The sequence below is a fragment of the Podarcis muralis genome, chromosome 7, assembly GCF_964188315.1.
Source record: "Podarcis muralis chromosome 7, rPodMur119.hap1.1, whole genome shotgun sequence".
Lineage (NCBI taxonomy): Eukaryota > Metazoa > Chordata > Lepidosauria > Squamata > Lacertidae > Podarcis > Podarcis muralis.
In genome coordinates this window covers 3,308,121-3,325,338 of record NC_135661.1, presented here as the reverse complement: position 1 = coordinate 3,325,338, position 17,218 = coordinate 3,308,121, and the positions used below count along the sequence as shown (strand labels likewise).

General features: G+C 47.2%; 1 long non-coding RNA gene across 1 annotated transcript; it reads left to right on the top strand.

The window, feature by feature from the left end:
- Window positions 1-9,209: 9,209 nt before the first annotated feature.
- LOC144328345 (uncharacterized) lies at window positions 9,210-17,218 on the top strand. The gene is made up of 3 exons (XR_013393525.1): window positions 9,210-10,307; window positions 14,744-14,878; window positions 17,169-17,218. It is a non-coding gene; the product is annotated as an uncharacterized LOC144328345 (long non-coding RNA).

Genomic DNA, 17,218 nt, shown 5'->3' with positions numbered 1-17,218 from the left:
AGAGAGAGGGGGGGGGATCGTTCTCTTTCTCTTGCTTCCCACTCCCAGCGCCCCTGCGCTCTCCTGCGACTTTAGGATTGATACTCTGTGTGTGTGTGTGTGTGTGTGTCTGTGTGTGAGAGGGATTGTTCTCCTCCTCCTGCTTCCTGTTCACTCCCCCAGCGCCCCTGCGACTTTAGGGCGACTTTAGCATGGATCCACATGGATCCTCAGGATTTTTGCATTGGGCTACCCCAAACTCACCGTCAGATCACATGTCTGTGGCCACAGCATGAACCACAAAAATCATACATCCACTGTTTTGTTTAGAATATTTTTTTCTTGTTTTCCTCCTCTAAAAACTACGTGCGTGTTATGGTCTGGTGCGTGTTATAGAGCGAAAAATACGGTAAATCCTAGCCTTACGCCTGGTTACGCTCTACCATAGAATTTCTGTCTGCAAGTCAGTAACTGTAACTTGTGGATTAGGGGATAGCCAGTGATAACAAGTCACAGCCTTCTCCCTGGGTTGTGGTTCTGGGTCCCCGGGAACAAAGGGAGTGGTGGCAGCTTTACCGGTTGGATTTTGTCCTGTTTCAGTAAAAGTAGTGTGTGCCGCCCACCCTGCTCAAGAAGCCTGGTCTGGCCGGAGAGCAGAGACAGGTGAGGGAGGGGCAGTGGCTGGGGGCAGCATTACCCTAACGTTGAGGTAACGGTGGGAGGCCGGAGCTTCAACGTCACTACACATGGGTCCCCTCCTTCTCTCCTCCGTGGTTGCTTTGAAGCAGGAAAGTGGGAGAGGAGCTGCTTACACGGGTGTAAGCGGCTTCCCTCCCACTTTGCTGCTTCAAAGCGAGCCACGGAGGAGGGAGGGACCAACGGAATCCCCTTCCCTCCCTCCTCCCCGCCTCAGCTCAGCAGCCGCGGCTCTTGCTGGCTTTACAATGAGCCGGAAGGAGGGACAGACCCGCCTCCCTGTAAAGCCAGCCAGAGCCGCAGGCACACTCTACACAGCTCTTGCTTTAAAGAGAGAGCTGCGCAGAGCTTGTCGGCAGCAGCGGCTCTTGCTGGCTTCGCTCCATACGACGCACAGACATTTCCCCTTACTTTTTAAGGGGGGGGAAAGTGCGTCCAATGGAGCGAAAAATACGGTACTATACCCAATTGCTGACACAGCTTGATTAACACAACTCAGCAGAACCTGCTATGTTTCACAGCTGTAAGAGTGGGTTTCGTTACTTGCCCTGGCCCTTAAAGACATACACAACTTGTGAAGCAACAATGAACCTTCACATTTTAAAGTGACCATTAAACAGTTTTATCCTATGCCTGTTTCTTTGTCCTCATTTGCTCTAACAGTTATCGGTTAAAAATAAATAAATCCTAACTGCTACTTTATTTATATGCTCTTTCTTTCTTTTTATCCTGGTCTGTGACCATAATAAAGTTCATACAAGTAGGTTCCAGGGTTAGGTCCCCTGGCCATGGCAACCTAGACTTACCTCCATTTGTTGTTGCTGTCTAGTCGTCTCCGACTCTTCGTGACGCTATACTCAAGTCTTTAAACTTGTCCTGGCTCCTCACCTCCGTGCAACGTGAGAAACTCTGTCGCAACAGGTTGGCACACCTCTGCCCACCTCAGGATGCTGAGGAACTGAGGAACCTCAAACGGTCCCAAGCTCCGTTGCTAGGCAACGGCAGTTGGGAACATGGAATTCCCGGCCTCAGTGCCAAGTTTCTAGGAGAGTCCGTGTGGCCTAGTGGTTAGAAAACGTGAATGCCATGCAACACTAGGGTGATAGATATATATATTCTTTGAAATGTACAGTTTAATACTTTTTCTATTATTTGTATCCTGCTTTGCAGACTCTTGTTGTCTCCTAAAGAAGCTGACAGGATTGAACCCCTGTACTTACTTATGTGTTTGCCGTGTACATTTATGAATGTTTATTTTATATTTGGGACCTTTGAATTCTGAACTCTGAACTCTGGATTAATAACAACTTAGGAATCTTCCAGTTTGGCTGATTCTATTGCTGGGAAGGACTCAGTGACAGACTGGGGTTTTAGGAGAGGGGTGGTATGGGGTTGGGGGCAGGTGAGATGGAGGTGCTTGGCAGTGGGTGTGCTGTATGCAGAAAGCATACTCTTCAATTCCCATGAACCACCTCCTTTCAGTTACTGGTTTCTTGGGGTTGGGGCTAAATCCATGATCGGTCAGAGAAAAATGAGCGGCGGCAGGAACCAGTCAAAGCAAGGCAGATCTTAATTTTACTGTTGCGACAGAGTTTCTCACCTTACGTGTTGCATGGAGGTGAGCAGCCAAGACAAGTGTGTGTAACAACTTTTAAAGACTTGAGAAAATGCCAATAATTATAATAATAACTTACTTTTTATACCCCCCCCCCCCATCTGGCTGGGTTTCCCTTAGCCCAGAGGTTTTGGACTTTCTTGAGTCCACGGCTCCCTTGACCAACTACATTCTTTCTGTGAGGCTCAGGAGCCCAGCTATGTCACCCCTTGCCAGCAGAGCTGGCAGCCTCTCGTCCTTTTTCTGACTCCTTTCCTTGTGGAGTGTTCCCTCTTCTGGGAACTTGTGCGCCCATCTCACTCAAGAGGCCGGGGGCCAGCGCTGTCCGGAGACACTTCCGGGTCACGTGGCCAGCGTGACAAAGCTGCATCTGGCGAGCCAGCGCAGCACACGGAAACGGCGTTTACCTTCCCGCCAGTAAGCGGTCCCTATTTATCTACTTGCACCCGGGGGTGCTTTTGAACTGCCAGGTTGGCAGGAGCAGGGACCGAGCAACGGGAGCGCACCCCACCGCGGGGATTCGAACCGCCGACCTTTCGATCGGCAAGCCCTAGGCGCTGATGCTTTTACCCACAGCGCCACCCTTTGAGTCCCCTTTGAGTCTAGAGAGCCATAAATGCTCTCGGTGGTTGCTACAGAGGAAAAATTCCCCCAACATTTCAGTGTGAAAGAGGAGCTCCTTCATTCTCTAATTGGAGGAGCATATCATCTTATGGTAGCTGAAATGGGGTGGACATCTCATACCCTGATTTTGTTCCTGTGGGAAGCAGGGAACAAGTTTGCGTATCCTGACCACCAGGCAATGGATGTAGACTTTACCCTTCATGAAATTACAGCGGGAAATTCCCCTGAAATAAATACTGGAGCTATATGAGAATTATCATTATAGTCCTTGGTGTTTCCTAGTTTGAGGAAACTTGGCACGAAATCAGCACCTAAGAAAGACCACACAGTACTTTTATTTATATATATTTATAGTCCCATCTTCCTGGCTGTGGTTGAAAACCTCAAAACAGCTTGCAGAGGTAAAGAGAGTTTAAGATACAATGTATAATTCCCCCTCCCCTAATTTTAAAAAATTTAAAGCAGGAAGCAGAAGAATAGGTTAACAAATGCAACTTTGATAACCATCGCCACATACCTGACTTGTTTCTGAAGAAGCTTGTTCTGCAACTCAGCCAACAAATCTGAAAGTTACTTGGCCATTGGTCTTGCAAGCTGGGGCTTGATGAAGTCACTGGACTCTACCTGGAGGATTGCATGTTAGCCGTCCCCAAACTTCAACACCAGTTAAAACATTAGTAAATGCAGAGACTTGGTCCACCATGCATTTAAAACAATATGATAGTAGTTTAAACAGGCATGACTTCCCCCAAAGAATTCTGGGAGCTGTAGTTTAAGGGTCTGGAGAGTTGTTATGACCTAGCACTGAGATGATGCAAACTCTTAAAGCACCATTAAAAAACCTTAAGAAGAGAGTGTTTTTAAGGCCCATTTCAAAGACTACAGTCGTACCTTGGATCTTGACCGCCTTGTTAGTCGAATGTTTTGGCTCCCAAATGCCACAAACCCGGAAGTGAATGTTCCAGTTTGCAAACGTTATTTGAAATCTGAACATCCTCCACGGCTTCTGATTGGCTGCAGGAGCTTCCTGCAGCCAATCAAAAGCCACGCCTTGGTTTCCAGACATTTTGGGAGTTGAATGGACTTCCGGAACGGATTCCATCTGACTTCTGAGGTACCACTGTAGTAACTTTGGTGTTCAATTTGCAGCTTTGCTTGGGAGGGAAGTGTGGCAAGTCTTGCATACCCTCCAAGTCTGAGTGTTGGGAACAAGGGCAATTGGCTCCTCTTTCCACCTCCTTCTCTCATTTTTATTATACATTTTTATTGGGGTTTTTTAAACATATCATTTCCAACAATCATTTAACATAACTTCTTATCTTATACAATATTTTTGACTTACGTCAACATCTGAAGATTTTCCGTTCTTTATCACTTGTTCTGCATTTCTTAATTTCTCTATTACTTTTAATTATCCTTAACTAATAATTCTCATCATAGTCTTTCTTGCAATATTTCAAATAGTCCTCCTTACAGAACTTCTTGCAGTCCTACTAGCGTAATCTGATTATTACAATTGCTTTTCAAATAGTTCAAATATTTACTCCAGTCTTCTAAGAATCTCTGATCCCACAGATTTCAAATCCTTCCAGTTAATTTATCTAATTCTGCATTGTCCACTTCCCACATCCTTCTCGCCAGCTTTCCAACAGCATTTTTTGAAGCCCTGCTAAATGGACAGTTTGGTCTATCCAGCTCAGCAATGCTAATGAATTAAAGCTAACCCCTCGCCCTGTTCGCCACTTCTGTTACAATTGCAGTCCATGCATTTAGAAGCAGTTTGGGTCATGATGCCACCACCTGAAATTAGATCCGCATTTTGGGAATGAGAAACAGGATCTGGGTGTCTCCTCAGCAGAGCTGCTGCTCACATAACCCTTTCAGAGCTGGTTTCTGCTCCAGTTGTAATTGCTCTTGGCACCAGTGCTATTTTCTTCTCCAGAGTGGCTGCCAGCTGGAGAGAGTCCCAGTCAAGGAGCCAGGATCAGGCTCCCTCCTTAGCAAACTTTGATCCGTATCAAAAAAACCAACAACCCTAACTTTGATCCATACCCACAGTCATAACTCCAGCAGGAATGCACTAGGGGTTAGTTGAGGTGACGGGAGCAAGTGAGTTTCTCTCTCTCTCTCTCTCTCTCTCTCTCTCTCTCTCTCTCTCTCACACACACACACACACACACACACACACACACACCCAAACAGCAGAGGTGAAGCTCAGGTGATAAAGATGACTAAAGCAGTGAATGTGTGTCTGTGACAAAGATGTTTGTGCAGTTTGGACTCAGAACCTACTTGCTATCCTTCCCGCTGCTAAGCAAATCAGTCCCTTAAGCCAAGAAATTGTATTCTCTATGAAATTGAATATCAATATACGTATCAAGGCTTTGAGATTAGACCACTGAAGAAGCCCGGAAAACCACCTTGGGAGTGTGCTACCTGCAAGCCCCAGTAAAAGGGCCCCATCGGGGGCGAACAGCGGCCTCTTGATTACTTGGACTGCCAGGGCGAAACAGGTGCAAAACACCGGCACCCTGTCTACAACTTCATTAACATCCATCTACAACTTGTCAGCGGTTCGAATCCCCGTGACGGGGTGAGCTCCCGTTGCTCAGTCCCTACTCCTGCCAACCTAGCAGTTCGAAAGCACGTCAAAGTGCAAGAAGATAAATAGGTACCGCTCTGGCGGGAAGGTAAACGGTGTTTCCATGCGCTGCTCTGGTTCGCCAGAAGCGGCTTAGTCATGCTGGCCACATGACCCGGAAGCTGTACGCCGGCTCCCTCGGCCAATAAAGCGAGATGAGTGCCGCAACCCCAGAGTCAGTCACGACTGGACCTAATGGTCAGGGGTCCCTTTACCTTTACCTTTACAACTTCACTAGCATCTCTCGGTATTGTGAACAACACCGGACTTACCTTTTGTTGGTATCACTTTGAGAAGCCAAGTTACAGGGAACCAGGCAGAGGGCCTTCTCGGTAGTGGTGCCTGCCCTGTGAAACGCCCTCCCACCAGATGTCAAAGAGAAGAACAACGACCAGACTTTTAGAAGACATCTGAAGGCAGCCCTATTTAGGGAAGCTTTTAATGTTTAACAGACCACTGTATTTTAATACTTTGTTGGAAGCCACCCAGGGTGGCTGGGGAGACCCAGTCAGATGGGCAGGGTATAAATAATAAATTATTATTATTATTATTATTATTATTATTATTATTATTATTATTATTTATTTCTTCATGAACTTACCTAAAAAGATAAATAAAACAAAAGACGTGAGTTAAGCATTTAAAAAATCTATTGAAATCAGACATTGTAAGTTCATCTTAGACTGGGCAGTTTGCAAGTTTCTGTGGCTTTGCACAAGGTTTTGTATTTTTCTCAGAAGATTGATAAAGAATGTGTAATTATTTTGGTAATTATTGTGTGTATATTAGTTGCCAATGTGTTGCAAGAGTCGTACTACATCCTTCCCACTGCAGTATTTTGGTTAGCCACTGTGAGAACAGGATACTGCCCTTAGAGGGCAATCGTTCTCCTGATCCTGCACGCTCTCCTTAGGACTCCAGCCCTGGCACTGACTACATCCCTGGGTAGGACAAGTGAAAACCCAGTATAAAATGTGCCGTGGCTCAGCTCGGCTGCTTTTACTGTTGGGTATTGATTTAGGGGACGCGGGTGGCACTGTGGGTAAAACCTCAGCGCCTAGGACTTGCCGATCGCATGGTCGGCGGTTCGAATCCCCGTGGCGGGGTGCGCTCCCGTCGTTCGGTCCCAGCGCCTGCCAACCTAGCAGTTCGAAAGCACCCCCGGGTGCAAGTAGATAAATAGGGACCGCTTACCAGCGGGAAGGTAAACGGCGTTTCCGTGTGCTGCGCTGGCTCGCCAGATGCAGCTTTGTCACGCTGGCCACGTGACCCGGAAGTGTCTGCGGACAGTGCTGGCTCCCGGCCTATAGAGTGAGATGAGCGCACAACCCTAGAGTCTGTCAAGACTGGCCCGTTCGGGCAGGGGTACCTTTACCTTTTATTGATTTAGAAGGGGGCGTGGGTGGCGTTGTGAGTTAAACCACAGAGCCTAGGGCTTGCCGATCAGAAGGTTGGCAGTTCGAATCCCCGCGACGGGGTGAGCTCCCATTGTTCGGTCCCTGCTCCTGCCAACCTAGCAGTTCAAAAGCACGTCAAAGTGCAAGTAGATAGATAGGTACCACTCCGGCAGGAAGGTAAACAGCGTTTCCGTGTGCTGCTCTGGTTCGCCAGAAGCGGCTTAGCCATGCTGGCCACATGACCCGGAAGCTGCACACCGGCTCCCTCGGCCAGTAAAGCGAGATGAGCGCCGCAACCCCAGAGTCGGCCACGACAGGGATCCCTTTACCTTTATTGATTTGGAAATGTTCCTGGCCTTCCAAGATCCACCTGCTTCTAAAATGAATGCCAGCATTCTGACTTGGAGGTTGCTGGGGGCAGCAGCTGGCTGTGTTCCTAAGATGTGGGGCGAGTGGAAAAAAGAAGCCCTAGCAACCAGCAACACGGAAATTTTCATCCTGTGCTAAATCCTCTGCAGAACCAACTTGTTAGAATTTGCAAACATCCCCCCCCCCCCAGCTCACCTTAGATGGCTTTTGTTGCTTGGAAGAAGGTGTGAGGGTTGAGGAGGTACTTGGCAGTAACTACCAGTTAGCTCAGCCAGCCAGGGCATTGCTGGAAAGACCTTGAATCTTTGCTTCTCTTGTTTTCTTCGAGATTGGAGAAGGCTAATCTGCTGCCTTGGGCTACACCTCCCATCAGCCACAGCCGGTCCAGAGGCACCCTCTGTAAACTCCTTTGGAAGGCTTATGCCCAGGCCCAGGCAGAGGGGGGTCACATGGGCCACTTGGCCTGAGCCTCCGATTCCAAATGGGGCCTCGGTCAGCATATTCACAATCGCAGGGGAGGCACTGGGGCAGAGGCGCAAAGGCGGTGGGCAGAGGAGTGGGATGAGTTTCAATATAAATTAAGTCTTTCTTTCAAGCAACAATAGCTCAAGAACGCCTACATGGTTTAGCAATGATAAACATAAACCACAATAAGGTGAAGTTGCTTGATTTTTCCTGCGTAATTCAAGAATTCGCAGAAAAGAAAGCTAGGAAGGCATTTTTAAATGTAAATACTTAAAATAATCCTTTTCCCTGTGTATTTTTAAAAAGCACTATGGTATATCTATATTTTCCATTTTGCCTTTATATGCAGATACGGTTCAAGCCTTGAAATAAAATTATTTGTCAGCATATCTTTTGTGAAAATTATTTATATACTTATTTATAAGACTTCAGTTATCCAAAGTAGATAACATTATCTACCTGGCCCCGGCCTCTGCCTGGCTCTGCGAGGCCCTGCTTATGCCATAACAAATAAGCCAGCCCAGGGATGTGTTAGCCCAAGGGGGCCGTTATTCCCATCAGGGCCACATGCCTGTGGTGGGTTGGGGCCAGAGGTAAAAGTGTGTGTGTGGGGGGAGGCAATATAAATTTTATCTTTGCTGCTAGCAACAATCGCTTTGCTCTGCCTCCACAGCTGGAGGCAGTAAGTCGTCTGCATCCCAGTTGCTGGAAACTTCAGGAGGGGAGAGGGCTCTCGAACTCAAGTCCTGCTTGTGGGCTTCCTATTGGGGCTTCTGGGTGGCCGCTGTGAGAACAGGATGCTGGAGTAGGCCGATTTTTGCATGCTCACACGCCGCCACCCCCCCCTCATCCAGACGAGCAAAATGCATTACAGTTGTACCTCAAGTTACAAACGCTTCAGGTTACAAACGCTTCAGGTTACAAACTCCGCCAACCTGGAAGAGTTACCTCAAGTTGAGAACGTTGCCTCAGGATGAGAACGGAAATCATGTGCCGGTGGCGCAGCGCCTCTAGTTAAGAACAGTTTCAGGTTAAGAACAGACCTCCGGAACAAATTAAGTTCATAACTAGAGGTACCACTGTATTGGGGTTCAAAGACAACATTCCAGTCAGGTCAAGGAAAAAACGGTGTGTGGAGAAGCAAGGAAGGCCAGTGATGGGTGTGGTCTGCAGAGAGTTTGAGGGCCAGGCAGAGAGGTGCAGGGGCCACATTTGTTCTCTGGGAGCCTGAGGTTCCCCACCCCAAGTTAGCCTTTTGGGTGCCGCAAAGTTCCTTGCCGGTTTTGTGGCTGTGTGATGGTTTCCTTCCTTCCTTCCTTCCTTCCTTCCTTCCTTCCTTCCTTCCTTCCTTCCTTCCTTCCTTCCTTCCTTCCTTCCTTCCTTCCTTCCTTCCCTCCCTCCCTCCCCTCCCTCCCTTTTTTATTAAAAATGCCGTAAAATGGCTACATACAAATTCAATAAAACCAAGAATACAGCACAAAGTGATACATAGTTTAGCAATTTCAGTTCCAGAGCCACAATGTGTTGATTAAAACCTGAGAAAATAAAATTGTTTTCTGACCACCTGCCTATATTATACGAAGCAGGTGCCAGGCAAATGTCGTTTTACATGGTCTTAAAACAGTCCGTATAGGTTCTCCACGGATGGGTTTGTCAGGCTGGCAGGAGAACTTTCCTTTCCTCTTCTCTTAAGTATGAAGAGAAGGGAGATCCTGTGCGGTTCTTACGCATAACAAAAGTACCTTTTCGGTGGCAGTGTCTTTACTGTAAAAAGGAGGAGGGTCCCTCATTTTGATTCCTTTTGAGGGGGTCAGCAGGGAATATATGGCTCTGCTCTCGGAACGTAAAACATTTTGCACAACGGCCCTTGTACAAACAACAGGGCATTCAGACCAGACAACCAAAGGGAGCGTTTATGCTTGACAAACAGAAGGGTGTCTCTAGAGGGCTGGATCTCCACTGCCCATTGGAGCAGCGGGCAGAGATTGGAGGGAGTGCCAGGGCCGGCCTCTGATTGGCAAGCCAGGTCTGGCATCCGCAGGTCTGGGCTGGGCTCTGGTTGGAGCAGGAGGGCACCTTTGAATGCACACCTTAGTTGGCTTTGTATGTGCAGTTACTGAGAGCCCAAGCGGCGTCTCTGTTTGCATAGCTGTAGAGCGGAGGCTCAGAGGCTGCTGTTGTTCTTGGCGGGAGTCCATTTTGGAGAGTGGCTGTGCACTTGATCCAAGCAAGGTCAGCGAGCCTGAGAGTCTCACTGGGTGTGCACGTGGACAGCCGCAGGAAATAACCTGGAGCGCAGCAAAAAGCCTGTCCAGCTGCAGTGGACAATTGCATGGAAGGATCACTCCACCAGGCAAGTGTTGCGATGGGTCTTGCAGGTTTGGGCTGTTGTCCCTTCTCCCCGCCTCGCTGCTTGCCCAGCCCTGATCTCCTCCTTGGAAATATCCTTTATTGTAAATGACCTCCTGCTCCAACTCCCTTTGCTCAGAGTGGGAGCCTGAAAAAGTCTCACCTGGAAAAGGCAAGTGATGTCTTAACCCTTGTTCCCTTGCAGAACCCCTAAATGTTTAGTGTGTGATTTGTGGCAGCCATGGAAAGAGAAGAGTCTTAGTTCGGTGGTGGAGGAAATCTTGCTTCAGATCCCCAGTGGCATCTCCTGGTAGGGCTGGAAATCTTCCGTGCCTGAAGCCCTGGAGAGCTGCTGCCAGCCAGTGTTGACAGTCCTGGGACTGATGGGCTGAGTCAGCCTAGGGCATCTTGCTATGGGGGTCCTGGTCTCGGGGACTCCTTGGCTGTTGCGTGTGGGGAAAACGAGGCAAAGTGGCTCTGCAATGTATGTTTTTATTAGAAGTAAGGTGGTCTGCAACTGTGTCTGACTCAGAGTAGACCCACTGAACTTGGCCATGTCCATTAATGTCAACGGATCTGCGCAGCTCATAACGTTTGTCTAGCGAACAGCTGAACAACTTCCCCTGAGGAAAGGATCGTGTATGGAATTACTCATTTAATAACAATTGCACCTTATCAAACTTGCATCTTATCTGCTGAAAATATGTGCCCTATTTTTCTTTCTTTCCTGGATGTGTGCGAGATAGTTAATTGCAATTAAACCTGTTAATTAGGCATGTGTTTGTGTAGCTCTTGGATGTGGATTCTCCTCTCAGCTGAGCAATTACTAGGCATTTTCATGCCACTCGTCAGTCAAAAAAGGCTTACAAATGTCCCACCCTTGCAATCTAAGGTCACATCCAAACCAGACATGATTTAAATCCCATTTCCCTCCCCCAAAGGATCCTGGGAACTGCACTTTGTTTAAGGGTGCTGAGAACTGTGAGGGGTGAACTACAGTTCCCAGAATCCTTTGAAGCAAGCAACATGCTTTTAAATATATGGGTGTGGGTGTGGCCTATGAGACATGACACAAAAGGAAAGGGGAGTGGGAGGGAAGAGGAGGTGAAAGCAGGTCCAGGCTCTAATTCTTAGTTACAGTCACCGCTTTTTCGGGGGGGGGGGTATTCAAGGGTACGCAGTACTAGCACCTTTTTCCCTAGCCTTGAAGAAAAGCACTGGTTACTTGCCGGAGCCAGAATGTCAATGGTTGCAAGGAATAAAAAATCAGAGTAAAATTGCTGGTCTTTTTAGCCATATTAATAGAGCAACCCTCTAGTTCCAACTCTCTTCCTTTGCCTGATGCAATGGCTGCTGAGCTGACTGCTCCTGTTGCTCCTGACCATTGGCCGTGCTGGCTGGAGTGGATGGGAGTTGTTGACAAAAACGGGTAAAAAGGTAAAGGACCCCTGGACAGTTAAGTCCAGCCAAAAGTGACTATGGGGTAGCGGCATGCATCTTGCTTTTCAGGCCAAGGGTGCCGGCGTTTGCGTGGCGAGTTCCTGCCTCCCACCAGTAGAAATAAAGACACATGACACCATTATTTTAGGTTAATGGGCTAAAATTGCCCGCAACTTTATCGGTTACAGGTGATGAGCGGTATTGGCTTAGGCATCGGTCCTATCCAACTATCCGGCTTCGGCCTGCTTGCTTGAAGACCCGGAAGGGTTAACACCAGCAGGGGGAGCCCTGCTGATGCACATCGACTAGGGACTCCCCCGGGGTCACCGCTCGGGGGCGCACTTTAGGCCCTGGCCTCCATAGGCTTCGGACGAGGCCACGCCCCCGGAATCCTTTACTAGACTACCCTTCAATATTTGGGGGAGGTGATGGCGTTCCTCCCCCCCAACACATCTACATAACAATACCCCTACCAATGCCTAACCACCAAAACCAAAGGAGTTGTGACGATTTGCTATGAGGTGGGCGAAAACCCCAATGGCCGGTGCCAATTTGCCAAGTGGAAAAAATTCCTACCAGGCCCCTTAAAGGCGACCAACCGAGGTCCATAGCGAGGTCAGAAGGGGAACCTTAAAGGGTGGGTGGGTGGGAAAACCTCCCTTTCACAAGCCGCGTGGAGCGTGTGAAGAGACTGAGGATAAACAGCAGCAAAACCCCACACCCACTGATGAAAGTTGTGAATCTGAAACTGACTCAGATGGCTCAGCAGCAAAACCCCACAGAGCGTGTGTGCAGCGCTTGCAGGCTTTTCCCCGAGGAGGGAGACGTGTTGCCCTTCTCCCTCCTCTGGGAAAAGCCCCCAAGAGCCGCACACACGCTCCACGCGGCTCTTTAAAGGGAGCGCGGCTCTTGGGGGCTTTTCCAGGAGGTGGTGGAAGGGACAGAGCGTGACTAAGCCAGAAGCTAAAACAGCGAGAGGGAGCACTGCGCAGTGATCCCTCTCGCTGTTCTGGCTTCTGGGATAGCTGCGCAGCCTGCATTCGCTCCATAAGACGAACACACATTTCCCCTTACTTTTTAGGAAGGAAAAGGTGCGTCTTATAGAGCAAAAAATACGGTAGCTTGCAACATCTCTTTTTTAAAAAAAGGAAAACCAACTTTTTATTTGTGTTGCTGTAAACAATGCAAGTGCAGGAATGGAAACAAACAAGATTCCGGTCAATAATTGCACAGTTTTGCAAAGATGCATCAAGTTATGACGGAGGTTTAACGAACAATTGCTGTCACAATCCGAAATAGAGTATGTGCAAACGGGAAATAAAAAAGTTAAGGAGAGGGAGGGAGGGAGGGAGGAAAGGGGGGGCGAGGAAAGAAGCCAGCAAAGTAATAAGGAAAGGTATCAAGTGGAATCAGAATTGTACAGTTTGAAGAGACCCTGAGCATCATCTAGTCCAGGGGTCAGCAAACCTTTTCAGCCGTGGGCCGGTCTACCGTCCCTCAGACCTTGTGGGGGGCCAGACTATATTTTCTGGAGGGGAAATGAACAAATTCCTATGCCCCACAAATAACCCAGAGATGCATTTTAAATAAAAGCACACATTCTACTGATGTAAAAACACGCTGAGTCCCGGAGCATCTGCGGCCCGGATTTAGAAGGCGATTGGGCCGCAGCCAAACCCCTGCAACGCAGGAATATTCAGCTGTCCCATATGGGGATCAAACTTGCAACCTTAGCATTATCAGCACCACAATCTACCCAACTGAGCTATTTAGTGGGTGGACCCTTTTTATTTATATATTTATGATCTTTAAGAACAATATTCATATGCTCTCAACAGAATTTCAAAAGGATTATATCTAAGCCCCCCCCCCCCCGTCTGACCGTCCAGAATTCTTTAAACATTGCCCATCCTTGCTAGAATCTGTTTATCTTCTTTTCCCTCGTTGAACCCAAAGGAATCCATCTTGCCACATTCTTTACGAGCTTGTGGGAATTGTTTCCATGCTGGCTGCCGGGTAAGGGAAACTCCATCCTCTGCAGCCTTCATGGATGTGAAGGCTAGAAATATCTTTTTTAAAAATTGGCCTTCTAGCCAGCAGACTGGCAGAAGAGGAACAGAGGGTGATTCTCTACCACCAGTTGCTTGGTGGCCCAAGCAAGGGTAGGCCAGAAATTCCTGGTTGGACAGGCAACAGCACCTTGGAGAGCAGACTAAGGTTTGGGTTAAGGACCACGGACAGCTCTCCTGCAAGTGGGGCCAGGCATACAAGTTGTCTCAGCGAGAGATTGCTTTGACCAGCAGACTCCACTGGCCTCCTCCAGTCGGCCTGTGCTAGGAAGGTGTAATTCTCTGGAACGTTCAGTCTCTCCCAACACAAAGACAGAACAGGCAATCTCCATGGATGGGAGGATAATTCTTCTGTCTCTGTGCTTGCCACTGTTCTCCCCAGAGTTTAGCTTCTCCCAGTTATGAGGCATGCTCAAAACAGTCATACATCACCAGAGATGGAGAACTTTAAAGTGTTAAGATCAGAAGGCGGAAAACATGAAAACAACGAGAAGAGGCAGGAACGAAGATTTGGAGATATGCTTTAGAGGTCCAGACTATGGGGAGCCCGGAAAAATGAATAATTACAATTTAGACTACAATTTGGCCGTTTTTTTTATTTTAGTTTATTGTTTTTAATCAGATTATGATGTGGATATGTTGATTGGCTGTTTTTATTGGGAAATTAATAAAAATGATTTAAAAAACAGCAACAGTCATACATCAGGGTGCAATTAATTCTTCCTTACTTACATGCTGTAAAAGTAAACCTCATTTATTCACTTCTGTATATATATCCCACTGTATATATATTCCCCCCATACATTTAATCCCCACAACAATCTTGCGAGGTAGACTAGGCTGAGAGACAGTGACCAGCCCAAGGTCCCCCTATGAACTTCTGGGTTCAAGTGGCGATTTGAAACTTGGACTACCAAATCCCAATCCAACCACTACAACCACACTGACTCACTTGCTGGGTATAAAAATGAGTCATCCCTTCAGTTTTTAATTCAGGGGGAGCAAAACACGTGTAAGCTACCAGGAAGTGTTTAAAAAGATGCAGCACGCAAGTATAGGTGCAAATTTATGTTTTAATTTTCTCTCCCTCCCCTGCAAGGCGTTCCCTGCCCTGGGCGGTCAGTACTCACCCCAAACGGTGAGTTGAAGATGTCCGACCCATTTTCTGGGCCTCCAGGCCGAAGAGTTACATCTACCAAACTCAGGAATGGGATGAGTTTCCTAATGGCCGCTGGTGAGTGTGGCGGGGGGGGGGGAGGTGGATGTATCCCTCTGGAAAGATCTGGTTGAACTGGGAAGCGATGGGAGGCCTATCTGAATTAAAACAGAAGATGCCAGAAAGATGCAACGGTTATAGACCAGTTGAGGTAGTTATATATAATTTTTATTAAATTTTACATTTCAAAATATTCTTTTAAACAACCTTAAATCCGTGACATCCCTTCTTCTCTTTCCGTGGTTCATTTTGCATACCATACGCCCTGCGTATTTTACATGAACTAAACCATTCAGGAAACCATTGTTACATCCATCAAGACTTATTTACCCTGCTGAATTTATCTTAATGCTGTCAGCATTTTTAAATGAACACAATTTTCACCCATATATTCAGTAAACGTTTTCCAGTCTTCTCTAAATGTATGTTCTTCTTGTTCTCTTATTCTAGATGTTAAATCTGCAAGTTGCGCATATTTCATCAGTTTAAGTTGCCATTCTTCTTTGGTTGGGACCTCGTTTGTTTTCCATTTTTGGGCTAACAAGACATGGGCTGCAGTAGTAGCCTACATAAATAGTCTTTTTTGACACCTGGGGATTTCCCTCTACTGATAGGTTAATGGAATGACTTATCTCTTGGGCCTGTTAATTTCAGCGGGGCTACCCTAAGTAAAACCTAGTTGACTGAAACCCATAGGATTGTCTCCTCCCAAGTCCAGAAAAGACCCTATACTTTCTGGGCAGATTTCCTTGTTTCGTTCTGTAGTAAATGGGCGCCCAGCCACTTGCCCCTCCCTCACCTGTCTTTGCTCTCCGGCCAGATCAGGTTTCTTGAGCAAGGCTGGCAAACCCATTTACTTTTCAGAAACAGGACAAAATAGAACTGGTAGAGCTGCCACCACTCCCTCGACCCAGGGTTACCAGAAGCCACAGCTCAAGGGAGTCAGCTGTGCTCCTTTGTTCCTGGCTAACCCCAAACTACAAGTTGCTTCCACAAGCTTGCAGGCAGGAATCCTTTGGTAGAGCGTAACCAAGAAGTCTAGGCGTTGGAATTAGCTATTCCCCCGGATAGGCACACACAATACAAGAGAACGTTTCTTTCTTAAAAATTTATTTTAAAACGTAAAGAACATGCTAAAAAGCAGGCACATCTTTTGGTAAATTACAAGTACAGAAAAATAAGAACGTTGTAAATGATAGCTGACTATATACTCTCTTCTATACTCTAAGGCAAAGATAGGATAGTTAGAGTCTTTCAGAAATCCGCATCCAAAGGTCTCAGAAAATCTTCAACGCAAAAGCACAAAAGGACGAAAAGACGGCTGCTTTGGTGGACATCAGCAGCCGGGCGATTCTTTGCGAATTGCAGAGCGCGCCTTTCAAACCATTCTCAAGATCTTTTCTCCATAATTTGCACGTGGAATCAGAAACCCCCAAACACAGTCAGAACCCTGGATTATTTTTGAATCCTCCAATGACCAGCTTGTGGGCTAATAATTCTAACTTGTGGCAGCTGAGCCAATTAAGCCTTCAGAACCCAGATCAAGGTGTTTCCTCCCTTCCGATGGAGACTGGTGGAGCTTAGGCAGATGTACATTCCCAAGTAATTAAGGATAGATAACATTACAGAGGGTATGTTCATAACTTTGAACGCAGGTGTAAACCTTCAATTTAGCCCAAAATTTCCTTCCCCATAGTCATCCTCTCACGCCCTTGGAGCCAACAGGCTCACGGGTTAAAGCAACAGGACGGTTCCCATAATTCTTACTGGTTTCCCACAAGGCCTCATTTTCCACTTGACCAAAGAAAAGCTGCTAAGAAAGTACTAACTTTACTACACATTCCCTTGTTCGATTCATTATTTCATGAAATGGATATACCACTTGACTGTAAAAAATCAAAAAATCAAATGAGCCTCGAAGCGGTTTGCGAAAAAGACAAAACGATAAAATTTATCGGTAAGAACAGCGATAATGTAATACTTTCAAGAGCTCAAGTTCACAACTAGCTAAAAACAGATGGAAATATGCATCAGTTTTCTAAACCTCTGGGTGGGCTTCACGAATGTTTCTAGCACAGAGTACAGTGAAGGCAGCTGCCTGATGTCCATAGGCAGGAAGTTCCAGAGTTTGGGTATTGCCACACGAAAAGATGGACTTCTTATAAATTTAGAACAGGGATTCTGTGGTCCCTGCAACAGTTCTGCTGATGGGAGCAGTCAAATGGGTGAATGTGGGGGAGGCCATCTTGCCTGTAAGGGGGCTTGTTCCTGCCCTGCCCTAACATGCCTTCTCTCCCGCAACCCTCAGGGGTAACTCATCCTCCCCAGCCTTTGGGGAGCTAAAGGATTATTACCTCT